The sequence below is a fragment of the Sphaeramia orbicularis genome, chromosome 10 (genome assembly GCF_902148855.1).
Source record: "Sphaeramia orbicularis chromosome 10, fSphaOr1.1, whole genome shotgun sequence".
Taxonomy (NCBI): domain Eukaryota; kingdom Metazoa; phylum Chordata; class Actinopteri; order Kurtiformes; family Apogonidae; genus Sphaeramia; species Sphaeramia orbicularis.
The window spans coordinates 54,918,446-54,926,072 of record NC_043966.1 but is presented as its reverse complement, the minus strand read 5'-3'; the positions used below and the strand labels follow the sequence as shown (position 1 = coordinate 54,926,072).

The 7,627-nt window shown below is 45.2% G+C and overlaps 1 long non-coding RNA gene across 1 annotated transcript in view; it reads right to left on the bottom strand.

Moving 5' to 3' along the window:
- Positions 1-1,612: 1,612 nt before the first annotated feature.
- The window catches only part of LOC115426669 (uncharacterized), a 23,464-nt gene continuing 17,449 nt past the window's right edge, over positions 1,613-7,627 (bottom strand). Inside the window, exon 3 of the long non-coding RNA XR_003936383.1 lies at positions 1,613-1,626. This is a non-coding gene — a long non-coding RNA (uncharacterized LOC115426669). The remainder of the gene's footprint in view (positions 1,627-7,627) is intronic.

The following is a 7,627-nucleotide window of genomic DNA, read 5'->3' as shown; positions in this document are numbered from 1 at the left end:
AAGCAAAAAAATGTTGAATTAAGCAAAAAATGTTGAATTAAGCAAAAACAATTCTTGAATTAAGCAAAAAAAAAAAAAAAAAAAATTGAATTAAGCAAAAAACAAACAAAAAAAATATATCTTGAATTAAGCAAAATATCTTGAATGAATCCCTGCTGTGCTGTTGAGTTTCTTTCTTGTGGCAGATGTCAGTGTCAGTGCTTCCATAAATCTGCGCTGGTTTGAATCTACAATGCTGCTTCCCCCTCTGTCTCCTACTAAATTCTACAACGATTGGGTTTCCATCTCTAACCTCTAATCCACAGGTGTCAAACATGCGTCCCGGGGGCCAAATCCGGCCCACCAAAGGGTCCAGTCCGGCCCCTGGGATGAATTTGGAAAATGCAGATGTTGCATTTCAATTCAATACAAATTGCAATTCAGTCTCAAGTGGGTCAGAACCAGTAAAACACTATCAGTATAACCTATAAATAATGAAAACTACATTTTTTTCTCTTTGTTGCAGCATAAAAAAAAGTTAAATTACACAAAAATGTTTACATTTACAGACTAACCTTTCACAAAAAATGTGAATTACCTGAAATTTCGTAAGAGAAATTTGGAATTATGTATGTATGTATTATGTATGTTTTATGTATGTGGAATTGTACCAATATTCTGCCTCTTACTGAAGGTTTTGTGTATTTGTAGATCCACTGTGATCTGCAAGTTGTGATGAATATGTATAAATGATAAACTAAAGCGTAATATTCTTAAAATTGCACTTATTTTTCTTCAGAATTTTCAGGATCATATGTGTTCATGTTATATTCAAGTACAGTTCGTAAATGTAAACATTTTCATTATGAGATTTGACTTTTTTCACTCAAAAACATAGCAAAAAATTCTGAAGTTGACATTATTTATCAATTCTTATCCTATTATTTATGTTATTTTCCTGGTCCGGCCCACTTTAGATCATATTAGTCTGAATGTGGAACTGAACTCAAATGCGTTTGACCCCCCCGCTCTAATCTGTCAGCTCAGTCTGAAACACTGATGAACTTAGACTAACTGAACATGGAACTCATGCTGCCTTCAGGTGCTGTCAGGAAGATGATCTTTTCCATTTGTGAATTCTAAATTACAAGGATAGTAAATGGAAATATTTTCATAATTATATTTTTTTATTGCACTAAAACAAAGACAAACTTACAGTTCCTACAGGTTATCATGCCTTAGTACATTATTATTACTAATCCGACCCATTTGAGATCAGAGTGGGCTGAATTTGGCCCCTGAACTAAAATGAGTTTGGCATCCATGGTGTAAAGCAGGGGGGTCAAACTCATTTCAGTTCAGGGGCCAAATTCAGCCCAATCTGATCTGCAGTGGCCAGACCAGTAAAATAACAACAGTGAGAAGAGTACAACTACATGATGAAAATGTTTACATCTACAGCATTTCCTTAAAAACCTGAAAAACATGAACAACCTGAAATGTCTGAAGGAAAACAAGTGCAATTTCAACAATATTCTGCCTCAGTTTATCAGTTTAACATTTACACATGTGCGTTACAACTTCCATTACAATTACTAATACACAAAACATTTAGTAACAGGCAGAATATTGGTAAAATTACATGTACTTCTCTTACGGCGTTTCAGGTCGTTCATATTTGTTCAGGTTATTCACATGTTTTTGTAAAAGGATAGTTTGTTAATATAAACATTTTCATGTCATTTTACTTTTTTACACTAAAACAAAGATAAAACCTGTAGTTTTCATTATTTATAGGTTATTATGATAAAATTTTAGTGGTTTGACCCAGTTGAGATCTAATTGTTCTGTATGTGGAACCTGAATTAAAATGATTTTTTACACCATTGATTGTTAATATTTTCAGTGTATTTCATCCTATGGGCCGGATTGGACCCTTTGGGGGGCCAGATTTGGCCCCCGGGCCTTGTGTTTGACACGTGTGGTGTAAAGAATGATGATGTCTGACAAAATAATCCCTAACATCATTCAGTCACACTTTATAATAAGCACACAGTATGAAGTGTTAGTTAAGCATTAACAAATACTGAATTCATCATTTATAAAGTATATTTCTGACATAAATACTCATTAATATATGGTTTATAAGCACAGTTATAAACATGTTAGTCATCACTAATAAGCTCATCTACAATGTGCTTAATGACTGTATTTTCATACTTTATAAATTATGGACATCTACTGGAAAAGAAATGTGTGAGTTAGTAGAAAATACACACTAACATATTCACTCACCATTAGTACATGTGTGAACAGTGTATGTGTGAGCACAAATGCACATCACAACTGGTTTGGAAGTGATGCAATACAACACTTTTAAATGCAGAATCCATAATTTATAAAGTATGAAAATACAATCATTAAGCACAGTGTAGATGAGCTGATTAATGATGAGTAAAACCATTAGAACTGTGCTCATAAACCATATACTAGTGAGTATTCATGTCAGAAATATGCTTTAGACATGATGAATTCACTATTTGTTCATGCTGAACTAATGCTTCATAGTGTGGACTGATTAGAAAGTGGGACCCATCGTTCAACTCCACTGTGAACGAACACAAGGCACGCAGATCCTGAAGGAGGTGCAATTACATCTGATTCATGAAGGAACAACACCCATCCACTTCACCAGCCATTCAGTGACGTCCAGCAGAACGTCCACCTCCAACCCAGACCTACGGGTGGACGCAGAAGGACTCTGAAGACCGAACGTCCACCTCCAACCCAGACCTACGGGTGGACGCAGAAGGACACTGAGGACCGAACGTCCACCTCCAACCCAGACCTACAGGTGGACGCAGAAGGACACTGAGGACCGAACGTCCACCTCCAACCCAGACCTACGGGTGGACGCAGAAGGACACTGAGGACCGAACGTCCACCTCCAACCCAGACCTACGGGTGGACGCAGAAGGACACTGAGGACCGAACGTCCACCTCCAACCCAGACCTACAGGTGGACGCAGAAGGACACTGAAGACCGAACGTCCACCTCCAACCCAGACCTACGGTTGGACGCAGAAGGACACTGAGGACCGAACGTCCACCTCCAACCCAGACCTACGGGTGGACGCAGAAGGACACTGAGGACCGAACGTCCACCTCCAACCCAGACCTACAGGTGGACGCAGAAGGACACTGAAGACCGAACGTCCACCTCCAACCCAGACCTACGGGTGGACGCAGAAGGACACTGAGGACCGAACGTCCACCTCCAACCCAGACCTACGGGTGGACGCAGAAGGACACTGAGGACCGAACGTCCACCTCCAACCCAGACCTACAGGTGGACGCAGAAGGACACTGAAGACCGAACGTCCACCTCCAACCCAGACCTACGGGTGGACGCAGAAGGACACTGAGGACCGAACGTCCACCTCCAACCCAGACCTACGGGTGGACGCAGAAGGACACTGAGGACCGAACGTCCACCCTCCAACCCAGACCTACGGGTGGACGCAGAAGGACACTGAGGACCGAACGTCCACCTCCAACCCAGACCTACAGGTGGACGCAGAAGGACACTGAGGACCGAACGTCCACCTCCAACCCAGACCTACAGGTGGACGCAGAAGGACACTGAGGACCGAACGTCCACCTCCAACCCAGACCTACGGGTGGACGCAGAAGGACACTGAGGACCGAACGTCCACCTCCAACCCAGACCTACGGGTGGACGCAGAAGGACACTGAGGACCGAACGTCCACCTCCAACCCAGACCTACAGGTGGACGCAGAAGGACACTGAAGACCGAACGTCCACCTCCAACCCAGACCTACGGGTGGACGCAGAAGGACACTGAGGACCGAACGTCCACCTCCAACCCAGACCTACGGGTGGACGCAGAAGGACACTGAGGACCGAACGTCCACCTCCAACCCAGACCTACAGGTGGACGCAGAAGGACACTGAAGACCGAACGTCCACCTCCAAACCCAGACCTACGGGTGGACGCAGAAGGACACTGAGGACCGAACGTCCACCTCCAACCCAGACCTACGGGTGGACGCAGAAGGACACTGAGGACCGAACGTCCACCTCCAACCCAGACCTACAGGTGGACGCAGAAGGACACTGAAGACCGAACGTCCACCTCCAACCCAGACCTACGGGTGGACGCAGAAGGACACTGAGGACCGAACGTCCACCTCCAACCCAGACCTACGGGTGGACGCAGAAGGACACTGAGGACCGAACGTCCACCTCCAACCCAGACCTACGGGTGGACGCAGAAGGACACTGAGGACCGAACGTCCACCTCCAACCCAGACCTACAGGTGGACGCAGAAGGACACTGAGGACCGAACGTCCACCTCCAACCCAGACCTACAGGTGGACGCAGAAGGACACTGAGGACCGAACGTCCACCTCCAACCCAGACCTACGGGTGGACGCAGAAGGACACTGAGGACCGAACGTCCACCTCCAACCCAGACCTACGGGTGGAGCGCAGAAGGACACTGAGGACCGAACGTCCACCTCCAACCCAGACCTACGGGTGGACGCAAGAAGGACACTGAAGACCGAACGTCCACCTCCAACCCAGACCTACAGGTGGACACAGAAGGACACTGAGGACCGAACGTCCACCTCCAACCCAGACCTACAGGTGGACGCAGAAGGACACTGAGGACCGAACGTCCACCTCCAACCCAGACCTACGGGTGGACGCAGAAGGACACTGAGGACCGAACGTCCACCTCCAACCCAGACCTACGGGTGGACGCAGAAGGACACTGAGGACCGAACGTCCACCTCCAACCCAGACCTACGGGGTGGACGCAGAAGGACACTGAGGACCGAACGTCCACCTCCAACCCAGACCTACAGATGGACGCAGAAGGACACTGAGGACCGAACGTCCACCTCCAACCCAGACCTGCAGGTGGACGCAGAAGGACACTGAGGACCGAACGTCCACCTCCAACCCAGACCTACAGATGGACGCAGAAGGACACTGAGGACCGAACGTCCACCTCCAACCCAGACCTGCGGGTGGACGCAGAAGGACACTGAGGACCGAACGTCCACCTCCAACCCAGACCTACAGGTGGACGCAGAAGGACACTGAGGACCGAACGTCCACCTCCAACCCAGACCTACAGGTGGACGCAGAAGGACACTGAGGACCGAACGTCCACCTCCAACCCAGACCTACGGGTGGACGCAGAAGGACACTGAGGACCGAACGTCCACCTCCAACCCAGACCTACGGGTGGACGCAGAAGGACACTGAGGACCGAACGTCCACCTCCAACCCAGACCTACGGGTGGACGCAGAAGGACACTGAGGACAGCAGTGTGGGAAGAATGGAAGACACCTGGTTCGACAGAGGACTGACATTATTCTGTATCTGACAAAACAGAGGTATTCCTTGTGTTTGTGTCTGTCATTAACACGACAACGATGGCCACGCCCACTGAACACTCTGGCCAAAGTGCAGTGTTGTTCAATACTTGGTCGTAACGACAGAATTCAGTGGGTACCAATAAAAGTACCTGATTCGGTCCCCATCCCGGTGTCCTCCTGTGGTCGTCCACAGCCTCGTTCAGAGACGGACAGATGAACGAGTCTGTGTTTGACTGAAGGACACAAACGCAGCATTAGTGACACAGGTCACATGACCCAGTGGGATCAGAGCTGACCGAGCCTCCGTCCAACAGCCCACTGCTAATGAGCGCTAGCTGCTGGACCGGCAGAGCTAGTTAACATTCCATAGGAATATCATGTTAATTATGGGATGGAAGTAATTGTGTTTCCTGAAACAGTCAGAGCCTCCGGTAACAGCAGTGAAACAGATGTTGGTTGTAAGAACTGTTAATTCTGTAAAACTAATAAGCCCAAACTGAGGCTTGTTTTTTCTAAAATGAGTTTTTGTTTTTTTGTAGGTAAACCCTGGTGTAAGCAAGAAATAGAATGTTTGTGTGGACCTCCCAGGATGTGTCTGGGGCAATTTATTATAGTGAGGAGTAAAAAGAAATAAAAAAAGAAAGAAATAGGAAAAGAGCTGGAGTCATTTTACCCCCATTACTGAAGTTACATCTGCCACCATGGAACAGAGAACTGATATCTGTGAGCAAACGCTGGGAACAATGGGAACACTGGGAATACTGGGAACAACAGTGGGAACAAAAGTGGGAACAGCAGTGGGAAAACTGGGAATACTGGGAACAGTGGGAATACTGGGAACACTGGGAACAGCAGAGGGAACAGTGGAAACAGTGGGAACACTAGGAACAGTGGGAATACTGGGAATACTGGGAACAGCAGTGGGAACACTGGGAATACTGGAAAAACTGGGAATAGTGGGACTAGCAGTGGGAACAGTGGGAATACTGGAAAAACTGGGAATAGTGGGACTAGCAGTGGGAACAGTGGGAATACTGGGAACAGCAGTGGGAACACTGGGAACAGCAGTATATATATATATATATATATATATATATATATATATATATATATATATATATACAGGGTGGGGAAGCAAAATGTACAATATTTTGAGGCAGGGATTAAAAGACAGTGTTTGACCAATTAGTTTATTGAAAGTCATGAGAATTTATTTACCACAAGAAAATGTCCATAATAGAAAATGTTTTTATTCTATGTGTCCTCCTTCTTTCTCAATAACTGCCTTCACACGCTTCCTGAAACTTGCGCAAGTGTTCCTCAAATATTGGGGTGACAACTTCTCCCATTCTTCTTTAATAGTATCTTCCAGACTTTCTGGTAATAGTTTTGCTCATAGTCATTCTCTTCTTTCCATTATAAACAGTCTTTATGGACACTCCAACTATTTTGGAAATCTCCTTTGGTGTGACGAGTGCATTCAGCAAATCACACACTCTTTGACGTTTGCTTTCCTGATTACTCATATGGGCAAAAGTTTGTGAAAAGGTATGGATAATAGTGTTAGGTATGATTATGACATCAGTATATGTTTGGGTTCAAAACAACTGACGTAGTGTCTGCTGAGAAAAAACAACTAAATGTTCAGTGTACATTTGGCTTCCCCACCCTGTACATATATATATATATATATATATATATATATATATATATATATATACAGTATATGTATGTATGTATGTATGTATGTATAGTTAAAACAAATAATCTCATATTGAAGACTTGACACTAGTATATTCTGCTTAAAATAAGTATTGTCTCATTCTATAATCCTTGGATAATATTGTCTTATTTTAATCAGACTTGATCAGTGTCATTTTCTTCCTGCGCTGACAGATAATTACACTTAAATCAGACATTTGAACCCAATAATGAGTAGAATTGTCTTCTTTTCATACAGGCCTTTTTTGCAGTGTACCTGACACAGCTGCTAAATCTGCTAATGACTGAAATGCAAAGATGCACTCCACTAATTGCTCATATCTGGAGCAATTACCGAGCGACTAAAAGCACTGAAGCTGTGTGTGTTTTCTGTGAATGGGTTCATGAATGACTCCCACAGAAGACGCTGTGCTCAGGGTTCAGAAAGCATCACATGATCTGAACAGCACCCTCCCACTGCACCACTCCCCCCCCCCCCCCCCCATAATATCAGATTAAGAGCAAACACCTTT